General features: G+C 46.4%; 1 protein-coding gene across 2 annotated transcripts in view; it reads left to right on the top strand.

The window, feature by feature from the left end:
- Positions 1 to 13,636: 13,636 nt before the first annotated feature.
- Positions 13,637 to 17,052, top strand: part of RPP30 (ribonuclease P/MRP subunit p30) — a 54,089-nt gene continuing 50,673 nt past the window's right edge. The window contains exon 1 of one of the 2 annotated variants that reach the window (XM_068257946.1): positions 13,637 to 13,697. The gene's annotated coding sequence lies outside the window, so the exon portion shown is untranslated. Of the gene's footprint in view, positions 13,698 to 13,742; positions 13,763 to 17,052 lie in introns of those variants that run through there. The other variant, XM_068257947.1, reaches the window with a different exon arrangement.

Genomic DNA, 17,052 nt, shown 5'->3' with positions numbered 1-17,052 from the left:
GTTGCTTTCAAATGCTGCACTCCGATTGGTGGGTACTGGCTATATATTGGGTGGGAAGTGGAATTTTATATGTATTGCAGTTTTTTGACAACTTGACAAAGAGCATGAAGCTCGAAACAGCGGTCTGTCGTTGTTAACTGCTTTTTAACCCATGTGATCAATAAAGAGCTTATTTATATCGTGACGGTGCCTGCTCAATTGGATTTCTGGAGCTATTTTAAGGATTGAAGAGTTAACTTAAAGACAGAAGAGTTAACTTTAGGTTTGCCTGAGGTAAAATGTTTCCTGAATACTGCATGCCTCGTCACCATAGTGATAAGTCTAGAAACGTTATTAAAGACAGGAGATAAGCTTAGTGAATTGAGGCCAATGTCTTCTCTCAGCAGCGGTCATTTTTAACCACCTTAGCGGTATGGACGAGCTCAGCTCGTCCAGTACCGCCAGAGGGTGCCGCTCAGGCCCTGCTGGGCCGATTTTGTTCAAATAAAGTGCAGCACACGCAGCCCGCACTTTGCCAGCCGCGTGTGCTGCCTGATCGCCACCGCTCTGCGGCGATCCGCCGCGAGCAGCGGCGAAAGAGGGTCCCCCCAGCCGCCTGAGCCCTGCGCAGCCGGAACAAATAGTTCCGGCCAGTGCTAAGGGCTGGATCGGAGGCGGCTGACGTCAGGACGTCGGCTGACGTCCATGACGCCACTCTGCTCATCGCCATGGCGACGAAGTAAGCAAAACACGGAAGGCCGCTCATTGCGGCCTTCCGTGTTACTTTTGGCCGCCGGAGGCGATCAGAAGAACGCCTCCGGAGCGCCATCTAGTGGGCTTTCATGCAGCCAACTTTCAGTTGGCTGCATGAAATAGTTTTTTTTTAATTTAAAAAAAACCCTCCCGCAGCCGCCCTGGCGATCTTAATAGAACGCCAGGGTGGTTAACTTCTGTTGGTGCAGATAAAGTTTTGTTTTATAGTGGAACTCTGGTCATGTGGGATATACCAATTGAAGTCTTGCAATTGCATTTTCAGCTATCTGCTACTGAAATAAATGGTATTGTGCCATACTGTAGTGGTGCTGTAACGATTGGTGTCAACACGCAGAGAGAATCTGATTATTGGTGAACTGCAGATTCACCAGTAATGCAGATATACACCAGATTATGAATGATCTGCAGAATCACTAATAATCCAGGTATGACTAACCTCTGGACACCTGAGTGATGTGAGTGTTTGGCGTAACAGTAACACTTTGAGTGAGAACCACCAGAGGAACTGGTGGTAGGAAGATGAAGGGAATTCACCCTGGACTGTGGGTGAATCCCTATAAGCCCAATGGCTCCCTAGGAGAGGGGCCTGGGCTAGGTTGCAGGAAGCCCTGCTGCTAAGTGAACCAACTTGCCCTACTGGATGAGAGATCCTGGCTCTCTACACCCTAGTGGCGGGCTAAAGTAATAAAGATACACAGTGCTAGTCTTGGGTGTGAGGAAAGTAGTTACAGCACCCTGGAACTAGCATACATGACATAACATAGAGACAGTTTCCTAAGCTTGGGTGTGAGGTCCGTAGTCACAACACCCTGGAACTAGTCTATAGCATAACATAGCATAAAGACAGTTTCCTAAGCTTGGGTGTGAGGTCCGTAGTCACAACACCCTGGAACTAGTCTATAGCATAACATAGCATTGAGACAGTTTCCTAAGCTTGGGTGTGGGGTCCGTAGTCACAACACCCTGGAACTGGTCTAAAGCATAACATAGAACTGGCACAGTATCCTAGTCTTGGGTGTGAGGTCCGTAGTCACAACACCCTGGAACTGGTCTAAAGCATAACATACAATGCGAGAATAATCTAGCTCAGTGTGAATTCCCAGGTCCTCCTGGTTCTAACACACTGTGGATCTGACTGAGGTCTGTGTGCTAACACATAAAGCATTTGCAATGGCAGACAACCAGCAACCGACAAGCAAGCAGAACATATAGTTGCAGGACTCATCTGCCCCGCCCGAGCCACTCAGCCAATGATGCGTCCAGCAGGAATCAGCTGATCGTCCTGATCAGCTGACACTTCCCCTGCTGGTATAAAGGTCCTGACTTCTGGCCCGCGCGCGCGTAGCTCTCCATCCATCTATGTGGACTAACAGACCCAGCCACTTTGGACGCGGGAACAGCCGCTTTGCTATTAGAACATGTGGCGGCTTTTCTGCGTTCTGCCACACTACCAGACGCGTGCCTACACGTGCAAACCGCCGCGTTGGACGCGGAAACAGCCGTTTTGTTGTTAGAACATGCGGCGGCTTTTCCGCGTTCTGCCACACTACCAGACGCGTGCAAACTGCCACGTTGGACGCGGAATCAGCCACCTTGCTTTCAGCACACGTGGCGGCTTTTCCGCGTTTTCTCACAGGTGCTTTTTCTCTACCTCTTTGTTTTAGTTACACTCCAAATCCCACACGTGATTGAGCTGCTCTGGAATAATACCCATATCCTGCCCTGGTTAAGAAGACTTGGGAGGAATCTGTTACATTGGCTCATTGGACTACATGTCCTTTGTTCTCACGTCCACCTTGCTCTGCACGGAGTGCACACAAAACTTTTTTTATCACAGAGATTGTGGCCACCAGGGGCGTAACTAGGGTGGAGAAGCCCGTGCAACTGCAGGGGAGCCCAGAAGTGTGTGGGGGCCACAGCTACTAACCTTCCCTTTCTCTGATACTGGACATCACATGTCTTTGTGGCTACATATGGGTGTGTAGATTCTGATGGCCACACATGATTGCTGAGCCCCCAGGCTGTGAGGGTCACCAAGAAGAGGCAAAGGAAGGGTTGTGAACATAAAGGGGTCCTATCAAAGTTTTTACTGGGGGCCCCATGATTTGTAGTAAGCGGTGGCCAACTATGACTTATGCAGACATTGGGAGCCATCTATGACTGCTAGCAAGCACTAAAGGTCATCGATGACTGAAAGATATTGGGAGCCACCTATGGCATGCCTCCACCATGCACTCAGGTAAGGGTCAAGAAAGAAGCTAACAAAAGCATCTACAGTATGATTAATCCTGCACAACACACTCTTCTTGTCAGTCAGGTACAGGAAATATGTTACAAATGTTATTTGCAAATACCCACAGGCATGAGTATGATGGATTGGTTGAAAAGTACTGTTAGGGTGCTTCTTGGCAAGCTTACTGGATGCATGGTAGAGATGGACCGAACCTTTTGCCGGTGAACAGTTTTACAACAAACAAGGGCTGTTTGCGTTTAAAGCAATTTTTAAAAATAAAATTTTTTTACATTCAGGTTAATGGCAAGTGAAAGGCCGCCGACTTTAGCGGTTAATAGCAAAGCCCCCTTACGTGCTAGAAACATTAAATTTGCAGGGTATGTGGAGGGGGACAGTGGGTGCAAGAGGAAAACATTTTTTTTCAAAAAGTTATTGTTTTTGAGAAAAATGATTTTAAAGTTACAGTAGAAAAAAAGAATACATTTAAATGTGGTAAATGTCAGATAATGTAGCAACCTAATGGTAGTGTAAATTTACATACCGTATATACTCGTGTATAAGCCGAATTTGAAAGGACAAAAAAAATGGCCCAAAAGTGGGGGTCTCGGCTTATACACGAGTCAAGAGTAAGTTGGGGTCCCCTATGCAGCCTGTACTGCAACGTGCACAAAACATTTCAGAACAAACGGACGCTTAAGCCCCGCCCCCACCGCCTTTGCCACATGCACAGTGTTTAAAGTTAGTCTGGTAAACCTACTACCTGTAAGATAACCCCGCGCGCTGCCAGATCGAAATTTGGCCCGCAGCCATACCTTTGATGGGGCCTCAATGTCCCGTGTGTTCCGGTCGGGATGTGCAGAGCAGGGATGTGAGCATTTCACTTGACAGCCTCGCACTGATTCCCCTGCTGTTATGACTCCCTCCAGTGATACGAGGCACCACTAGAGGGTGTCATAACAAGGAGCTTGTGACTGCCCAGCAGGGGAATCAGTGAGGGGACTGTCAAGTGAAATGCGCACATCCCCGCTCTGCACATCCCTGCTTAAAGTGAACCTCCGGACTAAAAATCTACTCAGCAGAACTGAAAAGGCTTGGTGTTTCTTTAACAGTTTCCCAGCATCAGAACTTTGTGTTTCTTACCAAAGCATGATTTTTAGCTGCATTTTTAGCTAAGCTCCACCCATCAAAGAAAACTGCCCGGGCTTTTTTTCCCTGATGCTGTGCAAAGCATGATGGGATTTCTTATGTTGTTATTCACGTTGCCTAGCAACTGGGAGGGGTGATCAGCACACAGGACAGTTGGAACTGTGTCTCATGCTCCCTGTCAGCTCCTTTCAACCAAAAAGATGGCTGCCATCATGAAATCAAACATTTGTCTGTTCTTTTAAAACAGGGTGGGTAAGAGATTATATTACCTATCTATTTTAATTAACATAACTAATGTAACTTAAAGAGACTCCGTAACAAAAATTGCATCCTGTTTTTTATCATCCTACAAGTTCCAAAAGCTATTCTAATGTGTACTGGCTTACTGCAGCACGTTCTACTATCACCATCTCTGTAATAAATCAACTTATCTCTCTCTTGTCAGACTTGTCGGCCTGTGCCTGGAAGGCTGCCAAGTTCTTCAGTGTTGTGGTTCTGCTATGAACTCACCTTTCCAGGCCCCTCTCTGCACACTGCCTGTGTGTTATTTAGATTAGAGCAGCTTCTCTCTTCTCGCTTATCTTTTACAAGCTGGATAAATCGTCCTCTGAGCTGGCTGGGCTTTCACATACTGAGGAATTACAAACAAGGGCAAAGCTGTTTGCAGGAAGAAAAGAGCAGCCTGAAACTTCAGTGCATGGGGGAAAGAAACACACAAATGATCTCTTGAGATTCAAAAGGAAGGGTGTATACAGCCTGCTTGTGTATGGATGTATTTTCTATGTGTGGACATGCTGTACATCAACCTACTTCCTGTTTTGGTGGCCATTTTGTTTGTTTACAAACAAACTTTTTAAAACTGTTTTTAACCACTTTTAATGCGGCGAGGAGCGGCGAAATTGTGACAGAGGGTAATAGGAGATGTCCCCTAACGCACTGGTATGTTTACTTTTGAGCGATTTTAACAATACAGATTCTCTTTAATGACAGTATGGTTGTTTAGGCTGAAGTTCCCCTTTAAGATTGTTTCGATAAAAAATGTCAGTTAAATATTTTGTATAGGAGACACACACATTGATATTTGAGAAGTGAAATGAAGTTTATTGGATTTACAGAAAGTATGCAATAATTGTTTAAATAAAATTAGGCAGGTGCATACATTTGGGCACTGTTGTCATTTTACTTTTTTATTTGCCATGCCAAGGGATGGTGGCGCTTTATTGACTACATTTTTTAATATTTGTGGGACCACTTTCGACCCTTGAGACCTTTGTGTCTCAATTGCATGAGAGCTGTCCTTCAATCACTTTGACCTTTCATTATGATCTGCTTTCAGTACCATATTTAGATACTGTGGTAAAAAATGTAGATGGTGGATTGGTCACCAACTTGTTTAGAAAACCTACTGAAAGGAAATCTTTGTTACACTTTGATAATTTTCATCCCACTCATGTGGGATTCCTTAAAAACAGTTTAGTAGAGTAGCTATTCAAGAAAAGGTAAAGCTTTATCATGGGGAAGAGGGTATCAGCTAATGATTGGGATGAGGTTCAATCCTTGGTTACAGTTCCTCTTTAATTGTCTCTCAGAGGGGCTCACAATCTAATCCCTACCATAGTCATATGTCTATGCATGTATCTTATAGTGTATGTATCTTAGTCTAGGGCCAATTTTTAGGGGAAGCAAATTAATCTATTTTTATGTAGGGGCGCCGAGCATGTTGCTGAAAATTTGGGGGGATTTAGGGGGAAAAGGAGTCATCAGGATGTGGATGGAGCTAACCATCATGAAACTCTGTGCTTTATACAGTGCTGCAGAAGATGTTAGTGCTATATAAATACACAATTATAATATGGTAGGACATTAGAATATGACTATGGTATGATTATATTGTGAACTTCTCTGAGAACAGTCAAAAAAGGGGGAAAACACGAAAGAGGTTGATGCATAAGAGGAGGGGGATAAAGAAGTAGAGGCACAAGACAGAGAGCCTGGTGGAAGAGGAGAAATGGCAGGAAGGACTCTCATGAGTACTGCAGACATCAGAAGTGCTGTTTGGCAGGGACATGCTGTTAAAAGAAGCCACTGAAATCTGAAAAAAGGGAAAGGGTCACAAGGAGGGTGGCTGGGGGTCAGGCAACAGGGTGGGAGGGGAAGCTGGGTAAAGATAAGATTACCAGCAATGAAGCTAATCTAAATTGCCTGGAGCTTGCTTCTCTACTCACTACAGAAGTCGGCTGTCGGCATCTGTATCACTGACTTCTGCAACAGCAGACTGCCCTGCATTATTGATTAATTACTCTGATCAGGATAAATAGTCAATAATCCTTGGCACTCTGGTATTACAGCAGCCAGTGAACATTGCTACTAATGACAGGCAACTTTTGAAGCACTAAACACATCCTGCCACCTCTCCCTGCTAATGGCCCAGCTGCAGCACAGCAATCGTTCTCTCTACTCACTCTCCTGCTCTGCACAATCACTCTCTGCAGGCTGTGTGTAGAGAGCAAGGAAACACATTGCCCACAGAACAGGAAGGGGGAGGGGTGCTCCATCTAGTGCAGGAAGTAGGACAGCCCATGCACTGCCTGCTTTTTTCCGAATGTTGCCTGGACTATGAAAAAGGTCCCAGGTGGAAGAACACAGTGGCTGAGCAATACACCGGCACCCCTAGTCATAGCTACACCCGGAGATGTGAGCACCTGTAGCCATGTGGTAGGTACATCACTGTTTGTATGCAAGCTGAAACTAAATGACACCTAGACTCAACTGGACTCACAGGATGATGGCATAGCAGCTCCAGGGACTGTTGACTTGCTTTGCTGAAAGATACCTCACGTCATGCCCATGCGAGCAGTATTCTGAAAACATCCACTGTTCGCATTTGCAGCAAACAGCAAATATTCGGCGTGTTTGATTCGCCCGCTATACATTATCATTGAGCTAAACTTTGACCCCTTACCTCACAGTCAGCAGACACATGGCAGCCAATCAGCTAGCATACCCTCCTGGGCCCCCCACCCAGGGCCGGCCTTAGGTTTCACAGCACCCTGAGCTAAACCTTATTTTTGTGCCCCCCCCCCCTTCCCTTTCATCCTCTTCCCATGTGCATATACACACACACACACACGCATGTACACACATAGGCCCATATGCAATTCCCCTTTTCTCCTGAGATATCTCCTAGTGGTTCTCAACCTTTTTGACGTTGTGACAAATCACGCCAAATGCTCAGATCTCTGTGATACATCATATATGTATAATAGAAAAAATACTATTAACCACGAATGGATGGAAAGAGTGCATTATCCTGAATACACTTAAAAATGAAGGCTAAAAATGAAGGCTAGAAACTTTCAGGAATATTAATAAAAACAATCAGTGGGACAGTTAGCCGCCGCCCCCCCCCCGCCCCATTTAGAATGATAGCACAGCACTGACAATTTGCACCACGTGTTATAACCGCAGTGCGCCCCCCCCAAAACGCCCTCAGACTCAGTATAGGTAGGTAGCCAGGTATAGGTGTCCCCAGTATAGGATCTCATGTGTAGGTGCCCTCAATATAGGTTGCCAAGCATAGGTGCCCCCAGTATAGGAAGTCAGGTGAAGGTCTTCATCCCCCTCCCCATAGGTAGCCAGGCGTATGTGCCTCCAGTATAGGTAGCCAGGTGTTGGAGCCCTCAGTAAAGGTAGCCAGCTATAGGTACCCTCAGTATAGGCAACCAGCTATAGGCGCCCCCTTGGAAGCTGGCGCCCTGAGCGACCGCTCCGGTCGCTCATATCAAAGGCCGGCTATGGCCATGGCGGACTATAACGACCACCATGGATAAGAGTTGTGCAGCAGAGCAGAGTGTGTACAGTGGCCCAATGACGATCCCAAAAGATGTGGCATGTCGGACCTTTAGCTATGCCTAAGCATGACCCAATGGCATTATTCTTGGCCCCTCCCCACCCGCTGGAAGCCTCTAAGTCAGATGTGCTCGTGCTTGTCATCCCATCACCCCCCGCACATTGCAACAGAGGCATCATCAGCCAAAGGCGGCTGTGCACTAACACTGTACAGAAGTGTCATCAGCCTTTGTACATGATGTGTCTTTTGCTATGCAGTGTGGGGGAGGGGGGGACGATGAGCGTGTGTAATGGAGAAGTTTCTGGTGGTGGGAGTAGCGAGAACAGTGCTATTGTGCTGTGCTCGGGCATTGCTAAAAATCATGGCAGTTGTTATGATGCACCACTCAGGGTTCAGACCAGCGTGTGTATGGACCTTTAGGGCTGGTTCAGGCGGATGTCTTAATCACCTGCCCAGAGTCTCGTCCAAATGCTTTTCTGCAAGTGTGCAGAAAAGCATTTGTCGACTTTCAGCAGCTATTCCCAGCAATCATAATTTTTCATCCCGCAGGGGGACACAGGAGTGCAACGCTAATGGACCCCAGAACAACCAGACCCTGCTGCTTCCAGACAGTGGAAAAAAATAAAGATCAAAATGCTGCTTTTGCATAAACAGTGGTAAATGACGTGCAAGTGTGCGTGTGAACTGGTACCACACAAGAGAGATGTTTTAGGTAAAACTGTACGGTATTTATTTCTGCATCTGTAGCTTCATTTCTTCATCCATATTTGAGGAGGATTTTTCTATTTGTGATTAAAAAGTTTATTTTAGAAATTTTAATTACATTTTTTGACATGATTTTGTTTTGAAACTTATTATACTCAAAATGGATACTAGACTATTGCTTGACGGACTTTAGCAAGTTGCAAGCAAAAATGTCACAAAAATTATTTGAACCACTTTTTGCACAGAAATCCTGCAGAAATTGAACGCTAGGGAGGTTAACAAGTAAATGTTATTACTTTTGGTAAATAAGACCTAAAGTAACAATAGAACAGTGTCCAACAATGTCAGTAGGTTTGCAATAATAATTATAGAGAAGTTGCTTATCTCTCACTACTGCAGTACTGCTACCTCTAAAATGAGCAAGCAAGGGGTTTAGCTTAGAAGGGGCTGCCATAAATGTCTCTAGGGACAAAAATTTTTTAATTTTGTTACAGTGTGCAGTAACTTTAAAATGCTAGCAAAATTGCTCCGTGCAGGTTTTGATGAGTGATTACGCCAGCGATTATATACTTTACATTGAAGCGCAAACGCTAACAAAATGCTACATGTCCTGCGCTTGCGATTTTCCAAATCGCAAATGCTCCTGTGGAAGTTGCCCCATCCATTAACATTAGCTGAGCGTTTTGGGAAAACGCTAGCGTTTTCAATTGCTCCCTAAATGCTCACAAAAACGCCCTTGTGGGTTCCAGCCCTAAGGCCTCTTTCACAGTGGGATGTTGCGGTTTGATGTGACGTTATAGTCTCAACGCAAACTAACAACGTAACGTCCCAAAAACTCACAACTTAATGCCCCTTTATCGTTGCATACAATAGAGCATACAGGCAATGAAAAGTATGCTTCTAAATTATTACTGAGCATCTGCAAACAGTCTAACGGAGCTAATAACGTGTATAATGCACAGCATGCAGCACTTTCTAATAATGCTACACGTTACACACAAACGCAACGTGTGCACTGTGAATGTTAGACAGACAGTGTTGCTGTGCGTTAGTCCACGTTAAAACATTTTCTAACGTGCGACTTTAATGTCGCACTGTAAAAAGAGGCCTAAAGGAATCATCAGCTAAAATGAAAAAATCTGCTTGAAGCCGACTGTCCCACACTGAGGCCGCAATAGCAGCATAGGGGGCGATATTATGGCTGGGAACGCGGAGAATCACTTGCGTTCCCATGCCTGTCGGCCGGTGACGGCCAAACCGGAAGTGTTCGCCGGCAGCTGCAGGAGCATCTGAGCGGGGCTGCGAGGGCACCGATCGGCTGCAGGGGGCTGAGGGAAGCCCCAGGTGAGTAAATCTATTTTTTTTTAGAGACTTAAGGATCACTTTAAAGAGGAGCTGTTAGGTATAAGGTCTCAGAGAAAATAAACACATATATCAGTAGCTAAAGATTGGCTGTACTTACATTACATATGCATTTCACTGTCCACGTTTGGATTTCACAGAATTTGTATATAGTATATGCAGAGATAGATGCTCCTGACAGCTCATGGCAGGCTCCATGTTTTTCTGTCAAATGTGTCGTCATGTCCTGCCTGCTTCCTGATCACAGATAAGCTTGTACTAAATAACACAGTGTGCAGTGAATATTAATGGGCCATGTGGCTAGGAACAATAGCTGACTCCTGCAGTGTAGTCTGCCCGAGATTTATCAGTGCTATGCGATTACAAGCTGCTGTAAGGTCTCATTAGCAGCCGAGGGGAGAGCCCCAGAATGCTTTGCAGTAATATGCGGCTTGCGTCTTCTTAAGAATAACAGACTTGCTGATAAGCACACATCAAAGGTAACTGAGATTTTTATCTTCACTAATTGCTTTTGGGCTTCCTTCTAAACTGTTTAACACAGGAGAATAGAGGTTTAAATTAGCTTCTGCAGCCTGACAGTTACTCTTTAAAGGAATCATCAGGGGAAAAATAAATCAGCTTTACTCACTTGGAGCTTTCTCCAGTCCCTTGCAGCCGACTGTCCCACGCTCACTGCTCCGCTCTCCCCCGCCGTCCCGGGCTCCCCGCACGGTGCAGAGGCCAACCTCAAGGCCGTCCTTACTGCACCTGGGTCAAGCGCCGCTGTCAATCAAGCCCACATTGTCCGCGACTTACTGCGCAGGTGCAGTAGTTTTGCGCCTGCACAGTAAGCCGCGGACAACGTCGGCTTGATTGACAGCAACGCTTCATGCAGGCGCAGTAAGGACGACCTCAAGGTTGGCCTCTGCACCTTGCGGGGAGCACGGGATGGCGGTGGAGAGCACAGCGGTCAGTGTTGATTCCTTTAAAGGACCTCTGTCGCGAAAGTCTTAAAATTTAAAATAGATGTAAACATATACTAATAAGAAGTACATTTCTTCCAGAGTAAAATGAGACATAAATTATGTTTCTCCTATGTTGCTGTCACTTACAGTAAGTAGTAGAAATCAGACATTGCCAACAGATTTTAGACTAGCCCATCTTCTCATGGGGTTGCCAGGGTATTCTTTATTAGTAGGTAGAGGAGCCCACAGCTGTGTACATAGCCTCATAGACTGCCAACACCTTGCAGTCAAAACTTTAAACTATGTTGTAAAAAACATTTTGCAATTTTAAATCATTGTAACAAAATGTGCATGAACATTTAACTACTTAAAGGGTTATTTAAGTGCAGCCCCCTGCAGTCCTCCTTCCACGGCCCTCCAGTCAGCAGCAGCGACCCCCTCAAAGATGGCTGAGCGTGGCCAGTCAGAGCATATTGCACATGTGCAGCCCCAAGCCCAGAGCATCCTGCGCATGCGCAGTAGTGATTTTACTTGCTGGTTGAAGAAAAGTAACTTTAAAAAGGAACTCCAGGGAAAATAATGTAATAAAAAAGTGCTTCATTTTTACAATAATTATGTATAAATGATTTAGTCAGTGTTTGCCCATTGTAAAATATTTTAAATCCCTGATTTACCTTCTGACATGTATCACATGGTGACATTTTTACTGCTGGCAGGTGATGTAGCTGCTGCTTGCTTTTTAGCAGTTGGAAACAGCTGTAAACAGCTATTTCCCACAATGCAACAAGGATCACAGACAGGAAACTGCCAGGACCAAGGTCCTCAGAGTTTCTTGTGGGAGGGGTTTCACCACAATATCAGCCATACAGCGTCCCCTGATGGTCTGTTTGTGAAAAGGAATAGATTTCTCATGTAAAAGGGGGTATCACCTACTGATTGGGATGAAGTTCAATTCTTGGTCACGGTTTCTCTTTAAGTGTAAATTGGCCAGGGGTATGAATAATTATGGGTAGCACTGTAAACACTGGCATTGCAGATTTTTTTGAGTTGGATACATTCATATACACCAATATATAACAGTACTAGGGAGAAATTAAATGTTTGTTCCATGAAATGTTCATTGTAGAAAATTATATTTAGAGATAGGATGCATTTTCCATCAATTTGCGAGGTGCTGCTGGATGGGACCTGGCATGTCAGCCATTACAATTAAGATGGCCATACATTAGCCGACCAACCAACCAATCGACCATCCAATTAGATTATTATAATCAAATTGGATGAAAATTGATGCTGCCAAGTGCATGCCCGACCGACAAAGCGACCAGTTTCGGGACAGAAATTGGCCGCGCGGTCCATCGCGCATGCTGCAAGATGTCGGGCCGAAGTTGGTTGGTCGGGTGTGCAGTGTGACGGCGGCTGATTTGCGAACGAGCGACGAGACAACGAAACCCCTGCCGCAATGTATAAATGTATGTAGTGTGTGCATTTATACATTACCTGTCCGGTGTCAGCCTCCACTCGGTTTCCGTCCATCTTGGCAGGTTCCGCATACACACCAGCAGCACATAGCGTCTGTCGTCAGATGCTATGCGCCACTAGCGTGTATGCGGCTGTTACCCGACGAGATGGACGGACACCGTGCGGAAGCTGCTACAGGACAGGTAATGTATAAATGCACTACACTACATACATTTATACATTTTGAGGACAGCGGCCGGGTGGATGGAGGGCTTAGCTGATTCCCTGATGATTTCATGCTGAAATTGGACGGGAATCGGCCTGTAGTGTATGGGCAGATTCGACCAAGAAACAAATATTTCTCTAACCAGATTTGATTAGAGATAAATTTGTTTCTTGGTCGAATCTGCCCATAATCTTCTAATGTATGCAGTGGCGTAGCTTAGCAGCTTTGGGCCCCGATACAAGTTTTACATGGGGCCCCCCCAAGCGCTCTATACATAACAATTGATACAGCGCGCCAAAACTTGCCAATGGCAACTACAGTGTCAGAGGTGCAAGAAGGGGATGGGGTACAGTTTGTTAATGATTATCACTATTCAAAGTATCTATAAAAGTAATTATTATGAGCACAGGACCAATAGAGAGCTAATACTGCAGTTCAGGGAGGGCCCTACGGGGCCCCTCTGGCCCAAGGGCCCCGATGCGGTCGCAACCTCTGCACCCCCTACTGCTACGCCCCTGAATGTATGGCCACCTTTAGTTGTGCATCTTCCCTACCTGTAAATTAGTTATGGGACGCAGTATAAGTAGCCACAGACTGTCAGAGAAATACAGCCATCATGTTTGTCTTTCCAATTTCCTCATTCCCTTTGGAATTTAATACATTATAAAACAAAATACTTTTTCCACCAGTCATCCAAAATTCATGATGTTCTATTATTAAACATTATATTGCTGTTAATAAATAATAATAAAGAATTGCAGCACGCAGCTTGAACACTGAGCTGCGTCTGCATTCCAGGGCCGAACAAACAACACAAGCCTATCCTCACGCGCATGCGTGCTTGCGATGCAGGAAAATGTTGGTTATCACCCAGGGAAAGCTGTGCTTGTCCACCGCCTCTAGCCCGGCCGCCGCTGATAGGTGGGAAAGCAGGAAGGAGGCGGGATATGGTGTGACCCCGCCCTCAGCACGTGGAGGTATCTGGGTACAGAGGAGAGGTGCTGTAGTACTGTGCAGGTACAGTATAGTTGGGGCGACTGACGCGGGGAGAATAGAACGGATGTAACGTGCTGTCACCACGTGTACGCTGTAGCTACCTGACAACACTTGTGTGCTTTACTGCTCTCCATTCCAGCCTATAGCGCTGTTGTGTCTTCTGTCCTCCTGTTAGAAAAATGCAGATTAGAATACATCTAAGACGGAAATACAAAATCTCATTTATGGTGCCCTGACACCACAGCTGCATGAGTTCAGAGAAAGTCTGTCTGGGAGGGTTCTTCCCTTCCTTCCCCAACTGACTGCTCTTGGTTTCAGTAAACCGCACACCTGAATGGGGGGAATTACAGTACTAAATGACGCCCATGATGGACTAGATTACTCCCTCCTGAGTGTCTGGATACTGCTTGGGGTCCCTTCTGTTCTCCATGGTCCTTCTGTTCCACTTCACTCCCGAAAGTTCCTCTAAACGGCATAGCGATTCTGAACTGGGCATGCACAGGTTTTGAACTGCCCATGTGTGGTGCAGGAAAGCTCTCGTGCTTGTTCACACCCTGGGTGTTTTCGCCTTTTTTTTAAGCGCCAGCAATTTTCAAAATCGCCCTAAGGGCCCTTTAACACTAGCGGCAATTGCGATGCAAATCGATAGTGATTTTTGAATTGCTACGGTTTGCCTAATAACATAGGAATCGCGGTAGGCAATTTCCACTACCGCAAATTGTTTGTTACTTAAGCGTGATCGCGCCGTGAACCGATTTTTGCCGCGATTTTGCTATGCAGTGCATTTTAGATTTAGATTTTTGTCATCAAGAATAACCATTTTTTATGTGACCCTGATAATCTAGTATAGTATAGGTATTCCCTAACATCAGTAGCCTGGTAAGTTGTTGTAGGACATGCAGGAAAACCTTGACTGATCGCTGCGGTAGTTCTGCTTGTCCATCCCTCTCCATAGGGCAGACAAACTGCTTGGAAGAGAGGTAGGTGGCTTATTTGTTCAGGAAACTGTCAGCCTCTGAGGCTGAAACAATCAGGACTGAGCAATACAAGTGACAATAATGTGAAATGTTTATTTATTGAGAACAAGCAAGGGAAAGCTAGCAGTGCATTGCCCTGATCTGATCTTTACTGAGAGTAATGATCGGAAACCGAAACCTGCAACACATAATTTCACATTCTTGTTAGAAAATCACATTAAGGGCCTGAGCCCACTAGCGCAGTTGTGTCCGCTTCTGTCAGCTTTTCAGAATCTGTAACATTGAAGTGTAACTGAAAAGCGGACACAACTGTGTCAGTGGGCTCAGGCCCTCAAAGGACTATTTGCATGCCTTCAGAATGGATCGCTGCTGTCTGCATTTACATGTATTCCCATTTTTATCACTTATTTAATATTTTCTTTTTGTTCACTGACACATTTGCTGCTTGAATATCTTGGTAAATGGGCCAGGCTTTCCAGCTTCAGACCTTGGGGCCTCTGGAGCGTTTTTCGGACAAGATCTGTGCTTTTTGGGAGCTAATAAATTAGCTAGGCCAATGAAAGCCTATGGCCATGATTATATTACCGCCATTGGGATTTGCTGCAGTCGCAGTGCCTGCAACATTTTGGGATGGATTTGACCACTTAACCACTTCCCGACCGCCTAACGCACAGAGGCGGCCGGGAAGTGGAGCCCTGAAGGACCGGCTCACCCACAGAGGCGGCGGTCCTTCTAAGGGCATGGGCGGAGCGATCGCGTCATCCGTGACGCGATCCTCCGCCCGGGATCGTTACTCGGGCATTTTGTCTCTGCTCGCCGGCCACTTAGCAGAGCCGGCGAGCGGAGGAATCCGCACAATAGCCCAATCAGAGAGTATAAAGCACTTTGTTAGGTAAACAAAGTGCCTTATACGTGCATCCTCCTCGCCTCGTGGTCTCATTGTTGCAGAGACCACTAGCGAGGAGGAAGCACATTGTAAGTAGCCAGCACACGTGTTTTTTTTGCCCACAGAGTCCCTGATCTCCCACCCCAGGCCTCATACCCCCCCTGATCACCCCAGCAGACCCCTGCCCAGCACCCTTGCACCCCTGCAAAACCCCCACCCCCCCACCTGCCACTAACTAGCGACGCTGCCCTTTAGTTTAGGTCCCTAACTGCCTCCTAATCACCCCTGATCCCACCCCCCTACCTTTAGATCACCCCCAGACCCCATCCCAGACTACCCCCCTGTATACTGTATACATCTGTATACAGCTACCTTATCCCCTGATCCCCCTCTGATCACCTGTCTATCACCTGTCCATCACCCCTTAGCACCCCCACCCATCAGAGCAGACCCTAACTGCCCCGCGGGGGTAACCGATCACCTGCCCAGGCCCTCGATTGCCCTCATACCCCCCTTCTGATTACATCCCCTGCTCTTTGTTTACATCTGTCCTCCCCAGCGATCACTAACTGATCTGCGATCAGTAACCCCCTGTGTCTGCCTCTCATCAGATCAGGACTCAGTCTGCCCCGTGCAGGCTCCTGATCAACCCCCCACCCCCTCAAATCGCCCTCAGACCCCCCCCCTAATCACCGTCCAAGTGCATTGTATTTGACTGTGCTGCGCTTGTATTCGATTGTGCTGCGCTTGTATTCGATTGTGCTGTAATTGTATTTGATTGTCCCGTGATCGGCTTCGATTGCCCCGTGATTGTTTGATTGCCTGAGACCCCACTTCCCACCACACCCAACCCCACCCTCCCCCCCACCACACCCAACCCCACCCTCCCCCCCCCCCCACCACCTTCCGAGTGCATCAGATTTGCTTGTGCTGTGATTGGAGTCGATTGTGCTGTAATTGTATTTGATTGTCCCGTGATCGACTTCGATTGCTCCGTGATTGTTTGATTGCCTGAGACCCCACTTCCCGCCACACCCAATCCCACCCTCCCCCCATCACCTTCCGAGTGCATCAGATTTGCTTGTGCTGTGATTGGAGTCGATTGTGCTGTAATTGTATTTGATTGTCCCGTGATCGACTTCGATTGCCCCGTGATTGTTTGATTGCCTGAGACCCCACTTCCCGCCACACCCAATCCCACCCTCCCCCCATCACCTTCCGAGTGCATCAGATTTGATTGTGCTGTGATTGGATTCGATTGTGCTGTAATTGTATTTGATTGTCCCGTGATTGTTTGATTGCCTCTGAGACCCCACTTCCCACCAACCCCAATACCTCTCAAATACTCCCTTTTTGCTAGGTAGGTGCTCTTTTTTTTCTGGGTAGTCTCGGAGGAAAACCCCATAAATTTAGTAATCCACAATGGCAAGAAGGGGGCTTTCCGATGACGAGGTATACAGGTACATGGACCAGTCGGATGAGTTCTTTTGGGAAGAATCATCCGTCGAATCTT

The sequence above is a fragment of the Hyperolius riggenbachi genome, chromosome 10 (genome assembly GCF_040937935.1).
Source record: "Hyperolius riggenbachi isolate aHypRig1 chromosome 10, aHypRig1.pri, whole genome shotgun sequence".
NCBI classification, from domain to species: Eukaryota; Metazoa; Chordata; class Amphibia; order Anura; family Hyperoliidae; genus Hyperolius; species Hyperolius riggenbachi.
The sequence above is the reverse complement of the archived record's forward strand: the minus strand, read 5'-3'. Positions and strand labels throughout refer to the sequence as shown.